We start from the raw sequence: 18,732 nt of genomic DNA, 5'->3' as shown, positions 1-18,732 counted from the left end.
ACCTTTTAAAAAGCTTGAGAAAGCACACATGTGAAAGACTTTGATACCCACTGCAGATCATAAGGGCATACTACTATTATTCCCATCTCCAAAATTACATATTTAGCATACATTTCATTTTTGTTTCACTTAGTTCTTCTTCAATGACCTTTCATCAGAACATAACTGTTGTTCACTTGCTGTGAAACAAAGCAGCTTAACAACTGATAACTGACCTCATCTTGCAAGTGTTTTCTTTATCCACCTTTTAAAAGCTTGAGGAAACACACATGTGAAAGACTCTGATACCCACTGCAGATCATAAGGGCATACAACTATTTCCATCTCCTAATATACATATTTAGCATACCGGCTCCATTTCTTTAGGTAGTGCTGCAGTTAAGTTTTATTTTATTTCATTGTTTTCCCCTGGGTAAGGTAACCATACCATATAAAGTTTATTTAAATCTTATATTTTTACATTTTCAGTTAATTTCACCCAACTTTTAAATTGAGTTAGTTTGCCTGTCCCTATTTCTCATGACTTGAGCCTTTGGTCAACCCCTTCTTCTCAACCCTCTGATCATCCACTTTTGGACCGTTACATGTCCCCGATCTACTCAGAACACTGCCTGTCCACTTTAGCCCACCACGCTTGGGACATCATTAATCCCTGCTGCAGTGGACTGAAGTCTCTGAGCTCTTTGTCTCCCATGGCAATGTTCCCCATGTACCATCAGCCCATCTTCAGGCCATTCTAGTCCCAATTCCTTTTTGCTTGTTTAACATAGAATCACAGAAATTTACAACACAGAAGGCCATTTGGTCCATTGTCTCTCTGCTGGCTGAAAAAGAGCTATCCAGCCTAAACCCACTTTCTAGCTCTTGGTCCGTAGCCTTGTGGTACTTCAAGTGCATATCCAACTACTTTTTAAATATGATGAGTGTTTCTGCCTCTATTAACCTTTTGAGGCAGTAAGTTCCAGACTCCCACTATCCTCTGGGTGAGAAACCTTCTCCTGAATTCCCCTCAGATTCTTCTGCCAATTACTTTAAATTTATGCCCGCGATTATTGACCTGTCTACTAAAGGAAATGGGCCATTCCTATCACTCTGTCTAGGTCCCTCATAATTCTATACACCTCAATTAAATCTCCCCTCAGCCGCCTCTATTTTTTCCAAGTAGCTAAAATTCTCCAGTCCAGGCAATATCCAAATAAGTCTCCCCTGTACCCTCCAGAGCATGATCACATCCTTCCTGTAATGCGGTGACCAGAACTGTACACAGTACTCTAGCTGTAGCCGAATGTGAGTTTTATATAATTCTAGCATAACCTCCCTGGTCTTATATTCTGTGCCTCGGCTAATAAAGGAAAATATCTCGTATGCCATCTTAAACGCCTTATCTACCTGTCCCGCTACCTTCAGGTATCTGTGGACATGCACACCAAGGTTCTTCTGTTCCTCTAAACTTCTCAGTATCCTGCTATTTAGTGTGTATTCCCATGGCTTGTTTGCTCTCCCCAAATGCATTACCTCACGCTTCTCCACATTGAATTCAATTTGCCACTTTTCTGCTCACCTGATCAAATATAGACATCTTCTTACAGCCTTCTTCCTCGCTGTCCAGCACAAAGCCAATTTTTATGATTTTCAGATTTCTTAATTATGTCTCCTACAATTCGGTCTAATAATTGCTATATACCACAAAAGTAAGGAGCCTTGTGGAACCACACTGTAAACGGCTTCCAGTCACAAAAAGATCTGGCGACCTTTACCCTTTGCTTCCTGGCATTGAGCCAATCCAACTTGCCACTTGCCCTCAGATCCTATGGACTTTTAATTTTCTGACCAGTCTGCTATCTGGGACCTTGTCAAAAGCCTTGCTAACATCCATGAGACTACATCAAATGTGCTACCCTCATTGACTCCCCTTGTTACCTCCTTTAAAAAAAACTTAGTTAGACATGACCTTTCCTTAATAAATCCATGCTGACTGTTGATTTGTCTGTGCCTAAGTGACGATTTATACTCTCCCTCAGAATCTTTTCCAAAATTTACCCACCACCTAGGTTAGGCTGACTGGCTTGTAATTGCTTGGTCTGTCCCTTTCTCCCTTAAACAATGGCACAACATTAGCAGTCCTCTCATCGAAGTATATACTGTTAAACACTGCCAAACTCCTTTGTTGTCCCTTTTCTAGCTTCAGCTTCCTTTTCTTTCCACATTTACTGATTTTCTGCCTTCCATTTCCCAGCACTAATCCCAGAAACGTCATTTATTTTTTTCAAGTGCTTATAAACTTTGAAATTCCACTAGCAAAGGAGGGATATGGGATATGGCAGAGAAACGGGAGCTGAGGAGTAAGGGAAGGGTGCAGGGATTGTGCGGGTAAGTGTAACCGGTCTTCAAGTGACTTGGACTCTTGACTGCACGTGAGCAAGAGACAAAAGTCAAATCTTAGCAAAGTTGCAGTTTTTGTAACATTTAGTATCCTAACGTAACGTTTCATAACACTTAGCATCTATTCTAAACTGATGTTAGAATTGTTCTACATAATTAAATTTGTGCTCCTTACCCATTTCAAGAAACCCTTGGTTCTTAGTCCTTTCTAATGTTCTATAATGTACAATGAAACTCTTGGATATCTGTTGGAATTGTGACATATTTGAGATTGCGGTGGCTTAGTGGTATTGTCACTGGACTAGTAATGGCGTAGTGGTATTGTCACTGGACTAGTAACCCAGAGACCCAGGGTATTGCTCTGGGGACATGGGTTCAAATCCCACCATGGCAGAAGGTGGAATTTGAATTCAATTAATAAAAATCTGGAATTAAAAAGCTAGTCTAATGATGGCCATGAAACCATTGTCGATTGTTGTAAAAACTCATCTGCTTCCCGTAGGGAAGGAAATCTGCTGTCCTTACCTGGTCTGGCCTACCTGTGACTCCAGACCCACAGCAATGTGGTTGACTCTTAAATGCGATCTGAAATGGCCTAGCAAACCACTCAGTTGTATCTAACCGCTACGAAGTCAATAAAGAATGAAACCAGACGGACTACCCAGCATCGACCTAGGCACCGGAAACTCCAATGGCAAAGCCAGCCCTGTCAACCCTACAAAGTCCTTCTTACCAGCATCTAGCGGCTTGCGCCAAAGTTGGGAGAGCTGTCCTACAAAATAGTCAAACAACAGCCTGACATAGTCATACTCACAGAATCAGACCTTACAATGTCGCAGACATCACCATCCCGGGTATGTCCTGTCCCACCGGCAGGACAGACCTAGCAGAGGTAGTGGCGCAGTGGTATACAGTCAGGAGGGAGTTGCCCTGGGAGTCCTCAACATCGACTCCAGACCACATGAAGTCTCATGGCATCAGGTCAAACATGGGCAAGGAAATCTCCTGCTGATTACCACCTACCAACCCCCCTCAGCTGATGAATCAGTACTCCATGTTGAACACCACTTACATAAGAACATAACATAAGAAATAGCAGCAGGAGTAGGCCATTCGTCTCCTCAAGCCTGCCCCGCCATTCAGTAAGATCATGGCTGATCGGCGCCAGACCTCAACTCCTGTTTCATGCCAGCTTCTCATAGCCCTCAACTTCCCGATATTTCAAAAATCTATCTACCTAAATATTTTCAGTGATTTAGCCTCCACAACTCTCTGGGGTAGAGAATTCCAGACATTCGCTACCCTCTGAGAGAAGAAGTTCCTTCGCATCTCAGTTTTAAATGAGTGTCCCCTTATTCTGTAACTATGTCCCCTAGTTCGAGATTCCTCCACGAGTAGAAACATCTTCTCAACATCTACACTGTCAAGCCCCCTCAGAATCTTGTACATTTCCATAAGAGGAAGCACTGAGGGTGGCAAGGGTTCAGAATGTACTCTGGGTGGGGAATTTCAATGTCCATCACCAAGAGTGGCTTGGTAGCACCACTACTGATCGAGCTGGCTGAATCCTAAAGGTCATAGCTGCTAGACTGGGTCTGTGGCAGGTGGTGAGGGAACGAACACATGGGAAAAACATACTTGACCTCATCCTCGCCAATCTGCCTGCCACAGATGCATCGGTCCATGACAGTATTGGTAGGAGTGACTACTGCACAGTCCTCGTGGAGACAAAATCCCGTCTTCACATTAAGGATACCCTGTATCGTGTTGCGTGGCACTACCACCGTGCTGAATGAGATAGATTTCGAACAGATCTAGCAATGAAAAACTGGGCATCTATGAGGTGCTGTGGGCCATCAGCAGCAGCAGAATTGTACTCAAACACAATCTGTAACCTCATGGCCCAGCATATCCCCCACTCTACCATCACCATCAAGCCGGGGAGCCAACGCTGATTCAATGAAGAGTGCTGGAGGGCATGCCAGGAGCAGCACCAGGCATACCTCAAAATGAGGTGTCTACCTGGTGACGCTATAACACAGGGCTACTTGCATGCCAAACAGCGTAAGCAGCATGCAATAGACAGAGCTAAGCGATCCCATAACCAACGAATCAGATCAAAGCTCTGCAGTCCTGTGAACCATTAAACAACTAACTGGAGGAGGTGGCTCCACAAATATCCCCATCCTCAATGATGGGGGAGCCCAACACATCAGTCAAAAGATAAGGCTGAAGCATTTGCAACAATCTTCAGCCAGAAGTGCTGAGGTGATGATCCATCTCGGACTTCTCCTGAAGTCCCCAGCATCACAGATGCCAATCTTCAGCCATTTTGTTTCACTCCTCGTGATATCAAGAAGCGACTGAAGGCACTGGATGCTGCAAAGGTTATGGGCCCTGACAACATTCCAGCAATAGTACTGAAGACCCGTGCTCCAGAACTCTCGATCATCAGTAAAGTGAAGGAAGGTGTCATCGACAGTACTATCAAGTGGCATTTGCTTAGCAATAACTGGCTCAGTGATGCTCAGTTTGGGTTCCGCCATGGCCATTCAGCCCCTGACCTCATTACAGCCTTGGTTCAAACATGGACAAAGGAGCTGAACTCGAGAGGTGAGGTGAGAGTGACTTCCCTTAACATCAAGGCAGAATTTGACTGAGTATGGCATCAAGGAGCCCTAGCTGGAGTTAATGGGAATCAGAGGGAAAACTCCGCCGGTTGGAATCGTACCTAGTGCAAAGGAAGATGGTTGTGGTTGTTGGAGGTCAATCATCTCAGCTCCAGGACATCACTGCAGGGGTTCCTCAGGGTAGTGTCCTAGGCCTGACCATCTTCAGCTGCTTCATCAATGACCTCCCTTCAATCATAAGGTCAGAAGTTGGGATGTTCACTGATGATTGCACAATGTTCAGCACCATTCACGACTCAGATACTGAAGCAGTCCGTGTAGAAATGCAGCAAGACCTGGACAATATCCAGGCTTGGGCTGATAAGTGGCAAGTAATGTTCGCGCCACACAAATACCAGGCAATGACCATCTCCAATAAGAGAAAATCTAGCCATCTCCCCTTGACATTCAATGGCATTATGATCGCTGAATCCCCCACTTTCAACATCCTGGGAGTTAGCATTGACCAGAAACTGAACTGGAGTCGCCATATAAATACCGTGGCTACAAAAGCAGGTCAGAGGCTAGGAATCCTGAGGCGAGTAACTCACCACCTGACTCCCCAAAGCCTGTCCACCATCTACAAGGCACAAGTCAGGTGTGATGGAATACTCTCCACTTGCCTGAATGGGTGCAGCTCCAACAACACTCAAGAAGCTCGACACCATCCAGGACAAAGCAGCCTGCTTGATTGGCACCCCATCTACAAACATTCACTCCCTCCACCACTGACGCACAGTGGCAGCAGTGTGTACCATCTACAAGATGCACTGCAGCAATGCACCAAGGCTCCTTCGTCAGCACCTTCCAAACCCGTGACCTCTACCACCTAGAAGGACGAGGGCAGCAGATGTATGGGATCACCACCACCTGCAAGTTCCCCTCCAAGCCACACACCATCCTGACTTGGTACTATATTGCTGTTCCTTCACTGTCACTGGGTCATAACCCTGGAACTCCCTTCCTAACAGCACATGGACTGCAGCAGTTCAAGAAGTCAGCTCACGACCACCTTTTCAAGAGTAATTATGGATGGGCAATAAATGCTGGCCTAGCCAGCGATGCCACATCCCAAGAACGAATAAAAAAAAATGTTAAATGATCTGTTTGTCCTGTCATTCTGCAATATTGAACAAAAAAGCAAGAAAAAAAACAATTCAAGTTTTATTTCACAAGGGAAGAACAACTATTTTACTGTTTGTGAAAGTTATGCAAAATTCTTAACCCTATCATTTAACTTCGAAAAGCTGTAGCCTCATTAGCTACTCTCTGAATTGAAGAACTTGTGTGAAATTTGTCTTCCTATTTACAGAGCTGAGAGATGTGGAGGACTGGCAGAAGAAAAGCCTCCGACTTTGTAAAAAAAAAACAAATAGTGTGTGATGAGGTGTTCCTACATTGGTTGGGCTTTTACCAGCCCTGGAACAATGGGCTCGGAGGCGGGCGGGCTGGCCAGTAAAATGCCAGGGAGCTGAGTCAGATTGGTTCCTTGATGCAGTCATGCTGCTGGATAGGTTTCCCAGTGTTGGGTCGCATGCCAGTGGGCAGCCAATTTGAATAATTAAAGGCCCTATTAAGGGCCAAGTTCCTGGGCTGCTGGCATTTTGTCAGCGGCAGAGCAGACCAGTGGCTTCCGGGAGGGCATCGGAGCCAGAGGCTCCACGCCCTAAAGAGAGGGCCATGGTCAGGAAAGGCCGCCTCTGCATCCCCATGACACATCCAGAGGACTCTGCTCTCTGATCAGTCGGGCCTACCACCTTTGGCCACCTAATTTTTTAAATTCAGATTACCATCTCCAGGGCACCTCCATGTTGAGGCGCCTTCTTGTGCCCTCCTCTCCCAGTGGCACTGCTGAGGCTCCAGAGTTGCCCGCCCTCAGATTGGGTCAGCAGCCCACTCTTCGTCCCTAATTGGGTGGCGGCCCAACAGCCTCCAGGAAAATTGCCGATGCAGTCCTGCTGCCTGTGCGAGCTCGGGATCCCCTTACGATCCTAAAGTCAGGACTTCCCTCTTATAAAATTCCATCCATTATTTAAATTTTATAAAATAAGCATGAAATTGTCATTTTAAAAAAGACTGATGTGTGTAGTTAATCTGTAAGGGTCAATGTTCACTGTTTGTGAATGTTAGTGTAAATGTTGGCATGAGTAAATAATTGTGGAAATTTGGGAGAAAGCATGTATTTAGTACTGCTCTTTATATTCCAACCCCCGCCAAAGCCATCTCAGAAGGAATATAAAAAAAAAATACCAAATTCATTTAAGGGTGAGAAATATGAAGTGGTGTAGCAGAATTACAATGAATATTGTAGTTTTTTATTTAGCAGGAACATGGGTATGACACCTATTGTCAGGTGTGTTTTGCTGGAGGAGGAGAGGGAGGTCCAGAGAACATCAGAAGCTTACTAGTCACAGTAGGTACTACTTCAGACAGTGCATTTAACTGCAACAGTGAACTGTCTGAACTTTAGAGAGTTGTGCCTGAAGAGGCAGTGGGTGTCTTGTGACTGTGATGTGTCACCCGAACCACTAAAATCTGCTGGAACAGTCATCCATCTGCATTGCACTACCAGTGGCAGTGAATGCCACCACTGCAACTTTTATAGATGACAATTTCCAGGTGCCTGCAAGGGACACCTCCAGATTCAACTGCTTTGTTACCTATTGCTCCACTGAGTGGGTAGCCAGTATTAGACCAGCCTCTGGAGGCAGGGAGATGGAATTGTTGGGGCCTCATGAGATTGTGCTCTGCAGTTGGTTACCATAGGGAAGAAATTGCTTTTCGGCAGTGACGTGAAATGATCTCTGTGAATTGGCAGCCTGTTTTGCATCAAGCCCTATTTCCTTTCCTACATTGGAAAAGAAAATCATGGGAGGTGTAATCCAGGTAACTAATTCGCTATGAGTCCATTCACGTTACTGCCAAAAACGAATCTCAGCCTTAATTGCTCTTGTGTAATTCAACAGAATTTGTTTTGCTATTATAGAGGATGATGCTTATGTTACAGTGACAAAGTTGCTTAACTCCACTGTCAGAGCTCTGGGCAGACATTTATTTTCCATTTAAAATGTAAACATTGAATCTTTCCATGAGTGACTTCCTAGCATAAATGCAGAAATGTTGCCAGTCTATCATTCAAAGCATTTGTTTATTTTAAGTAATGCTCATAGCAGAGCTATCTCAGGTTTTCCAACAACCTGATTAGTTACACAACTAAAGGTTTAAAAAAAGACAACAGATGCTTATTAACAATGATTCCAGGTTTTGCATTTATTTACTGTTGCTTTTGGAGATTATAATGTTGATAAGCATTGCATTTAATCATATTAATGTAGCTTGGGAAAGAACACATGCTGAAGTTGGCCAGAAGGAGAGTTTTTTTAATGTATTACAGCAATAGCTGTAAATTATTTTCTAGATTGTGTTTGATAACTTTATCGTGTTGATTTTTTTCTTCGTACTGCATATTTAATTCCTTGGTGCTCTTTCATGTACATAGCATATTCATTCTCACCTGATGGATTGGCGAACAGAGGCTGTTCCATACTCTTTCAACACCAGTGCTCTTCAAGCTTAATAGAAAGTTAAATTTTACTTTTTGGAAAAAGACCATCTTGTTATGTAACAAAGAATTATTATTGTATCCTTCTCTTAGGGCATCAGACTAATGAACGAAAGCAGGCGTTTTCTGAGTGGACATTCAATAACTTGCAAAATATCCCAAGTACTCGTGATTTGAGACCTTTCTCGAGTGAAACGAAAACGTAAAATCCCCATAGCAACATGTTTTGGAATGAAGAGTTTGTTTGTTAACTTGTGATTACATAAGATGACTAAGTTATGGGCCAGTAAATTATATTTGTATCCGAACTGTCAGAGTTGTGTATCGGTACGTAATGAGGGATATTAACGATTTGCCAACCAATCGGAACTATCTTTCACGTTCATCTCAAAACTTCTGATAATTTTATAAAATTGTGTTGTATCCTCCCGATTTGGAATTATATCATTTCCACTTCAATATTGCTATTACTGAAGTGCTTGCTTTTTATCAGGTAGTCCTGTTGATGATGATCACATTTCACTATTTTGTGACCTCTTTTCAGTCTAAATTTGGCAGTCACCATAGTCACTGTCTAAGCCACCTCTTGACTCAGTGAATCAGGTTTTTTCATTCTTGCGCTGTTTTGGAAATTCAGTTTAAGTTTCTTGGTCAAATTAATGGTGAAATGTTTATAAGGGTTGAGAATCTTGCAGCTTGCTAAGGTGCTAAACACTTTTAAAGGAGGGGGTAGCACTTATGGATGCCTTGACCTTACTGTAATGAGTTCTTTTATATTGTCTGACGCAACATAAATGAGATGCGTGGAGTCCAGTCGGTTGAAGATCCCAAACATGTTTACTACAGCTAAACTATGATACAATACAGAGCTAACTATTTACAGAACCTTACTCTGGATATTACAGTTGCACAGTGACTCTGGCACTGAGTCACATGACTGTGTGTCCTGGTACTTGGCTCATTACCATACTAAGATCCTAAAGGGACATCACTCTTGAAGGCAATCATACATCATCCTTTCTTTCCAAAGATAAGTCTTATATGCTAAAAGTAAAAACACAAAATTAGGTAACATCAAAAATATTTACACAGGTATAGAGATTATGAACTTTACAAGTGCAGAAGATTAATAGTCCACATATCGTTTCAGTGGTTTGACAACTCTTTTTGATCTGGTAATGGTATAACCTTCTGGGGATGTAGATTTCATCCTTGGCTGTTTTGGTTTTGCAGGCATGTTGTCACTGTTGGTTGCTGTCCTGTTGTTCCATCACACCCTCGTCGTCGGAGTGCATTCTTTCAAGTCCGCTGTGCGCTATTGGAGTATTGCACACTTCCCTCAGTTGACTACGGTCCTTCTGCTAAGTGTTGTAATCTCATAGGACCTAGGCTCACTACAATTTTTTGGATACCTCTGCGGGTAACATAGTTATCATTGTGGGGTGTTTGACCCTGACCTTTTGTCCTACATGTAGCTGAAGTAGTTTTGCCCCTGCAAGTCAGTCATGCACCATCTTCATTCTCCCCTGTTTTTCGAGCAGTGCCTCCTGCATCTCAGAGAATTTGGGCAGATGGTGGCTTGGCAGAATTTTCCACACTTGTCTGCCAAACATGATCTCTGTTGGAGACGGTAGGCCCATATCCATAGGTGTAGCTCTGAGGTGGAGCAGGGCAACGTGAAAATCTTGTTTTGTTGTCCTACACTTCAGGATAAGTGACTTGACTGTGTGAACCATTCACTTGGTGAGACCGTTAGACCTAGGATAATGTGGTGAGGACATCACATGGTTTACGTCCTATTTGGCATGCAAATCCTTGAAAGGCTTGCCCGTATACTGTGGCCTATTGTCCAAAATGCTTTCTTCAGGTGCACTGAATAGACTGAATATGGCACTCAATGTATCTGCGACGACCGTGCTTGAAGTGCCTTTTACCTGTCTGACAATTGGAAATTTGGAGAAATAAGATAAAGTCGTCTCCATTAATGGGAAAACAGGTCAATGGCAATTTTGGATCAAGGGTCTGACAGAATCTCGTGAGGGTGCAGAGGTTCTTTGCGTTGTTGTGGCTGGTGACTCTGGCATGCCTCATGCATCCTCACTAACCTTTTGCTGTCATTGTTGATCACTGGCCAATAAACAGTGTCATGTGCCAGTCGTCTTGTTCGCTCTATGCCCATACGGCCTTGCTAAAGTTGTGACACGATGTCCTCTTGGAGAACTTTGGGTACAATCACTTGTTTTCCCTTGAAGGTGATACCTCTCGTGATATCAAGTTCATCTCTATAAGGCAAAAGCATCTGAGGGTTTCTGGCACCTCTTTTACTGTGTTAGGCCAACCTTCTATGATGACTGTCTACAGTGTCTTCACTTGTGGGTCATTGGTTGTTTCTGATTGTAGTTGGTCACATTTGTGCTGATCAAAATGCAATAAATCAATTTTGAGCACATCTTCCATCTCGATGTCCATGCTGTCTACTTGTAGATCCAGTGGAACTTCTTCATTCTTGCTCGAGTTTGACAATCTGCTCAGCGTATCCGAGGTGACCATTTTGATACCCAGTTTGTAGCAGACGTCGAAGTCACACCCCTGCACTTTCACAAAGACACGCTGTAGTCGAGGTGGTGTACCTGTCAATGGTTTGTGCCAGATCATCTCCAGTGATTTGTGGTCACTTTCCACCGTGAACTGCTTGCCAAATTGGTAGGTGTGGAACCTTGTGATCCCAAACACCAGAGCAAGTGTTTCACACTCCATGTTTGAGAAATTAGATTGTGCTGACGATAAACATTTGGACTCAAATGCAATTCTTTTGCCATCCAGTAGGATGTACGCTTCTAGCCCTTTCTGTGAGGCGTCGACTTCCAGGATTGTCTTCTTCCTTGGATCATAGTACTGCAGGCTACAGGTTTCTGATGACAATGCTTGTTTGAGAGACTCAAACGTACGCTGATGGTCCTCCTGCCATACAAATGGTATGTCTTTCTTTCAGAGCACTCTCAGCGATGATGTTTTGTCAGAAAAATTTGGAATGTATGGTACCAAGAAGTTGAAAAATCCAAGACATCTCTGGAGATCTTCCTTGTCTTGTGGGGTAGGCATATGTCTGGTCAGGACGCATTCCACGACCTGAATGGATGGATCCAAAGAAATTGATCTGACTTGCATTCACCTGGCAATTCTTGCTGTTTAAAAAAAAAAACCCTTCGTGACGAGCTGCTGCCATCAGTGAATGGAGATTTTGAACATGTTCTTCTTTTGGTTTTGCCCATTACCGCAACACCATCAGCAATGCATATGCAGCCAGGCACGTTTTCTATAATTCTGTCCATATGCTGCTGAAACAGATCTTGACTGTCAGATAAGCCAAAGGGTAGGCTCTGGAAGCAATATATTCGAAATGGTGTCCTGAAGGTGGTGACTTCCTGAGATTCCTTAGCTAGGTGTATCAGCCAATATCCATGTTTAGCATCCAACCTGGACAAGAATTTGGCTCCTATAAACTTTGGATTCAATTCCTCTCCTGTTGGAATCTTGTGGGGGCATCTCTTTAGGGAGAGATTTAGACGCCTCGGATCTAGACATAGCCTGATTGCTCCATCCTTCTTCAGTCAGCATCTGATTAAACTGCACCAGTTTGTGTGATGATGCACGAGAAGGATGATGCCATTGCGTTCCATATCATCGAACCCGTGCTTGAGCTTTTCTTGTATGTGCATGCTGCACTTTCTAGGTGGGGTGGGGGGGGGGGTCGATTGGCAGAATGAGGTGCAGTACGGTATCGCCTTTGAAATCTCCTATGGCGTCGAACCTGACGGGGACATTTGTTGTAGGTCATGGACTGACTCAATGCGGGCACGCTTGGTCTGTTCTATAATGGGTGCCTTGGTGACCTCGTGGATGGTCATGATGTTGAGTTCCTTACATGCTGGTAGTCCTGCCACTGCTGGTCCACTCGTGTCTACCAGGTAGAAGTTTTGTAGTTTCCATGTTGACTTGCCATAGCTGCCTTGCATTGTTGGTATGCTGCAGCAAGGAATGGGTGACCCGTTGTATGCAGATAACTCGTCAGTTGTATCATTTATTTCCAATGTGTGCAGTACATATCTTTGAGTATTCGGACTGGTAGGATATTTGAACTAGCGCCAGTGTCAACCTTGACCCTGAGTGTATGTTTGCCAGCTTTCATTGGGCACGTGATATTAATAGTGGTGAAAGCTTCCAGTTTTTTGACTTCATCAAAGCGATGTATCAGATGAACAATGTGGATTGTCTATTCATCTCAGTCTGGGTGAGAATTACTCCTCATTGAGTTTTGTCTCGGGTCTGTTTCGCTGCGGGCTTCCTGTGTTGGCTTGTGTTTACTCAGGTCTCTGGCGCTCTCCTTGCTGCTGTTATGCTGTTGCTGCACCAGTCATCTGTTTGTCTGTGTCCTGCTGCGGCTTCTAGTCGCGTTGTTGGAGCCACATTTCTTGCATAGGCAAGCCCAGTGTCCTTTTGCACCACAGGCCTTGAAATGCAGGGAAATTTTACTGTGAGTGGGATAGACCACACTTAGCACACAGCTTGCTTGCTCTTTTCGACCTGGTTATGGTGCCGATACTGTTGGCTGCACCTAGTGCTTCCAGATGCTGTTGTCCAGCTACAATGGCTTCATATTTCCTGCCATCTTCCAGCAGCGCATCAATGCTGTGACCTTTTTCCCCAAGCGGTCTTTCTGAAACACTTCAGTAGGTGTTGATACTATCACTAGCTCCGTTATTCGGTCCAACAGCTCGGTGTCTGAGAAGTCACATTTGTTGCCCTTACTACAGCATCTGCTGATGAACTGGTCTATTGATTCCTGTGGCTGTTGCCTGTAGGACATCAATTCCAGGCACTGAATTCTAAAATTCACTCGTAATTGGAGCTGATCTTCTAACACTTTGCACTTTCCATATCTTTGCGGGATCCTTCTGGTCCTCCTCAGATAGTCCAGAGCTGTTGATTCTGTGTAATCCCTCATTTCCAACTGCTATTAGTATTTTTACAGCTAGTTTTTCTGATTCTACAATTATTTGGTCTGTGAAGCCTAACTGCATTCTTTGTTTGAACAGCTGGAACTCGGATAGGATATCCAAGGCCTTCCAGTTCATGCTGGGAAATTTGGTATCCATATTTCTGCTGTACTTTTGTTTCAAAACTTACTTTAAGACTTTTTTTCTGACTCTGCACTGTTTCCCCTTTAAGAGACTGTTATTTATACTAGCTGCTTTGATTGACAGGAGTAGGTGTTTGCTAGTGCAGTGTGTTTATCTTGCTTCCAGCATTTAAGTCTGTACTGTTCTCACAGCTGCTCACTAGCTGCTAGAGTTTATGTTCTTCATGCTCGAGTGGTTTAATGGGTTTTTAAAATTTGGCTGTGTGGAAGAAGGCTCTGCAGTGATTGGGTTTTCCTGCATTTTTTCTAACAGACACCTCCTGTAATGGCACTGACCTTGATTAGCTCTGGAAAGGAGTTGGTTCTTCCCCTTTTTTTCTACACTGAGCTTTTGAAAAACGATTCATGTCTTGAAGGACTTAAAAGCTTTTTTTTTAAAGCAGTATCTCTTGACTGTCAGCACAATGACTTACCCGATTTCCTTGTAGCTTGTCGTTCTGAGTTCTGTCTGCTACAGCTGGAGGTAAGTCCCTTTTTCTTTTCTGCTTGAGCCCATATTTTCTTTTTGACTTTTCTCTCCAGTGGCTGTAGGAAAGTTGTTTTCGGAGCTGTTTTATTTTTTAAATTTTATTTAGAGATACAGCACTGAAACAGGCCCTTCGGCCCACCAAGTCTGTGCTGACTAACACTAATCCGACAATAATCCCATATTCCTACCACATCCCCACCTTCCCTCAATTCCCCTACCTCCTACCTATACTAGTGGCAATTTATAATGGCCAATTTACCTATCAACCTGCAAGTCTTTGGCTGTGGGAGGAAACCGGAGCACCCGGCAAAATCCCACGCGGTCACAGGGAGAACTTGCAAACTCCGCACAGGCAGTACCCAGAATTGAACCCGGGTCGTTGGAGCTGTGAGGCTGCGGTGCTAACCACTGCGCCACTGTGCCGCCCATTTTTGCTGTGTTCTTCAACTTAGACCTTTTTCTCAACACAACTGCCACCATGTAATGTGTTTTTTTTATGTTGTCTGATGCAACATAAATGAAATGTGTGGAGTCCAGTTGGCTGGAGATCTCAAACAGGTTTATAACAGCTAAACTACTATGCAGTTCCGAGCTAACTATTTACAGAACCTTACTCTGGGAGTTACAGTTGCAGAGTGACTCTGGCTCCAAGTCACATGACTGCATCCTGGACTTGGCTCATTAGCATACTAAGATCTTTAAAGGGACATCACTCTTAAAGGCATCACACAACATGTACTGTAGGGTGCTGTTTTTTGTGTTATGTTATTGCTTCCTGAGGGATTCTGTCATGCAATATCGAACATTACATCTTAATAACTTTAATAGCTTCAACTTGTATTATTCCCACTCCCCCCAAATCCTTTGCCAGCTGTATACAAGTGTAAACTGTTGCACAATACAACAACTGTTTAGTCTTAAATAGAGCTTTTAGCATTGTAGATCATCTTGAGGTGTTTTATAGCAATTGGGGAAGTGACTAAAGAGGCTGTGATAATGAAGTTTTCAGGAGGCTTTTGATAATGGGGGGAGATGTAGCACAATCATTTAGGGGGAAAGTTCTCGAGTGCTGAGTACTTAGCAGACCAAAGTTGCAAAGGCAGAAGTTTTGAGGTGAGATTAGGACGAGAGGATGTTGGAGAGCTAAAATGCAAGGAGTGCTCAGAAAGCAAAACTGAGGATTTTCAGATGGATGTGTTGAGGAATGTGAGAAGAGACGTGTGACTGGAATTTACTGTGAGACAGATTTAGGTTGGAATTATATAGAGAAATCAAGTCTAGAAATGTGGAGAAAGATTTTTGGCACACTGAAGTAGGGGCAGAGAGAAGGAGGGAAGTGATAATGTGAAGTTGAAAGCAAGTAGTTTTGGTGATGGTTAGAACATGTGGTTTGAATCTCCCCACCCTGGGTCATACAGAATATTCCCATGTGCTGTAGCACAAACTATTGACACTTAATTAAATTGCATCAGAGTGTGTTCTTCACTTCCGTTAAGGAGTCAGTGAGCAGTACTGGGGTACTTGGTGATGAGGGAGGAGGGTTTATCAAAAAAAAAGCAACAGGCTCCTGTCAGGTGTTTTCTGGCAGCATCAGGGGCTGAAGAGGAATACTGAGAACATGTAAATTAACTCATTCATTGCACACTTCCATATTGATATTAGTTACTTTTTGCAGTGAAACAATATTGATTCCGTTTGGCATTTTCCTGTGGTAAATAACTGGAATGGCGCTAATGTCAAATGACACATACTTATAGGAAATATTAAATTGCAGTGGTCTTTTGGTGACCTGAACCTTGCATATGATTATAAAGTCAACAGCTGACACTAAATACTTGGTGACGACCATAAAATCCTTTGCTTAACCACACAGACATCTTGATTGTGCTTAGAGTTTTTAGCTTGCATATTCTCTAGTTTGACTTAAGTTGTAGGCTATAACTTCAACAACTAATTTACATTTTAGTCAGAATAACTGTGTCTAATATTTTAAAAGTTGAAACTTGCTTTTCATTTTATTTTCTGGTTTTGTTGTGCTCCATGTTGATTTTTAGAGAACTGTTTTGTCGATTTCAGTCATTGTGCTCAAACTTAACCAAAGTTCAAAATGTTTCTCAATATTCAGAATAGAATTTCATCACTACCATAAAGAAATGTGCCAGTGAAATGGGCAGTGCTTATTAATAAGATGCTATATTGCAGAATCCTATCACTATCTCACAGCCTGCCATCAGAGCAGCAATTGCTGTGAATATTAATTGTTCTGTGGTCTGGAGCTGATGGCAGGATGACGATATGGGGGATGATTGTGGGTTTTTCAAAACTCCCCTCTGTGATAGACCGGCTATCAGACACATTCCAGCCATTTTGCTTATCAGCTAAAGAGATTCGGGAAGGAAGAGTTGGTGCTTTTTGAGGTAGCTGTCTCAACGCCTGCTGTCAACTGGATAACCATGGAGATGGGAGGGATATACACTGGACACTTCACTGACTAAATGCTGCAGACATTTTCCCTCATTATCTGTCATCTGAGTTTCTGTACAGAAATGCTCCTAAAAATTAGAGTCACAGAGTCATAGAGTTATACAGTGATCTATGGACAAGTATACCAAGGTCCCTCTGACCCTCTGTTCTTCCTAGGGTCCTACCATCTATTGTATATTCCCTTGCCTTGTTAGTCCTCCCAAAATGCATCACCTCACACTTCTCAGGATTAAATTCCATTTGCCACTGCTCCGCCCATCTTACCAGCCCATCTAAATCGTCCTGTAATCTAAGGCTTTCCTCCTCATTATTTGCAACACCACCAATTTTTGTGTCATCTGCGAACTTCCTGATCATACCTCCTATATTCACGTCTAACTCATTAATGTACACTACAAACAGCAAGGGTCCCAGCACCAATCCCTGTGGTACACCACTGGTCACAGACTTACACTCGCAAAAACAACCCTCGACCATCACCCTCTGCCTTCTGCCACTAAGCCAATATTGGATCCAAATTGCCCTGGATCCCATGGGCTCTTACGTTCTTAACCAATCTCCCATGCGGGACCTTATCAAAAGCCTTATTGAAGTCCATGTAGACTGTATCAACTGCTTTACCCTCATCTACACATCTCGTCACCGCCTCTCAAAATTCAATAAAGTTAGTCAGACACGATCTCCCCCTGACAAAGCTATGCTGACTATCCCTGATTAATCCCTGCCTCTCCAAGTGGAGATTAATCCTATCCCTCAGAATTTTTTCCAATAGTTTCCCAACCACTGATGTTAGAATCATCGGCCTGTAATTACCTGGTTTCTCCCTGCTACCCTTCTTAAATAATGGTACCGCATTCACTGTCTTCCAGTCCTCTGGTACCTCTCCTGTGGCCAGAGAGGATTTGAAAATTTGTGTCAGAGCCCCTGCAATCTTCTCCCTTGCCTCACATAACAGCCTGGGATACCTCTCATCTGGGCCTGAGGATTTATCCACTTTTAAGCCTGCTGAAACAGCTAATACTTCCTCCCTTTCAATGCTAATCTGTTCAAGTATATCACAATCCCCCTCCCTGATCTCTACACCTACATCGTCCTTCTCCATAGTGAATACAGATGAAAAGTAATCATTTAAAACCTTACCTATGTCCTCTGGCTCATCACACAGATTGCCAATTTGTCCCTAATGGACCCTACTCTTTCCCTGGTTATCCTCTTGCCCTTAATATACAAGGATGTTGGTCCCGTTCCGGTTCAGGTGCAACCCGTCCAACTTGTACAGGTCCCACCTTTGCCAGAAACAGACCCAGTGATCCAGGAAAATAAAGCTCTCCCTCCTGCATCACCTCCTCAGCCACGCATTCATCTGCTCTATCCTCCTATTCCTATACTCACTAACACATGGCACTGGGAGTAATCCAGAGATTACAGAAATTAAATGGGGGTAGGCATTTTGTTTTAGTTGTGAACAGCCATTTTTCCATTCACTGTATTTTTGCACGACCCTAGTGGACATCATTATTTTGGTGCTTTTCTTAATCTTTAATGTTTTCTTAAACTGTATATTTTCTAAGTATGGGTTTCTTTCTATGCTAAATTACTGACATACAAGCCAAAATACAAATTAAAGTCAACACCAGTGTTGTTTGGATTATATGTGCAAACAACAGGAACGTAACTCCAGCGGGTCGTTACTTGAATTAAACCAAACATTAAGCCTTGCAATTCTCTCCTGCATATTCCTCCCAAAACACGATTGTTGGATGATTGAGTGATTGATTCTATGCATAGACTAGCTGCATACAGATCTTCACTTGAAATAAATTTAGAACCTTTTCACTTCAGCTTAAGACTGCATAAGTTTACCTGCTAAGCTCTATTATTCAGTAAAGAAGGAGAAGGCAAAAGAGTGTACAGGGCACAATTTCAAAATTTGGGGATGGCACAAAACTTGGAAGTATTGTGAACT

At 43.2% G+C, this 18,732-nt stretch overlaps 1 protein-coding gene across 8 annotated transcripts in view; it reads left to right on the top strand.

Moving 5' to 3' along the window:
• zfpm1 (zinc finger protein, FOG family member 1) overlaps positions 1–18,732 on the top strand; it is a 264,761-nt gene that overhangs the window by 129,805 nt on the left and 116,224 nt on the right. The window lies entirely within an intron of this gene.

This window comes from Heterodontus francisci, chromosome 17 (genome assembly GCF_036365525.1).
Source record: "Heterodontus francisci isolate sHetFra1 chromosome 17, sHetFra1.hap1, whole genome shotgun sequence".
NCBI classification, from domain to species: Eukaryota; Metazoa; Chordata; class Chondrichthyes; order Heterodontiformes; family Heterodontidae; genus Heterodontus; species Heterodontus francisci.
The sequence above is the reverse complement of the archived record's forward strand: the minus strand, read 5'-3'. Positions and strand labels throughout refer to the sequence as shown.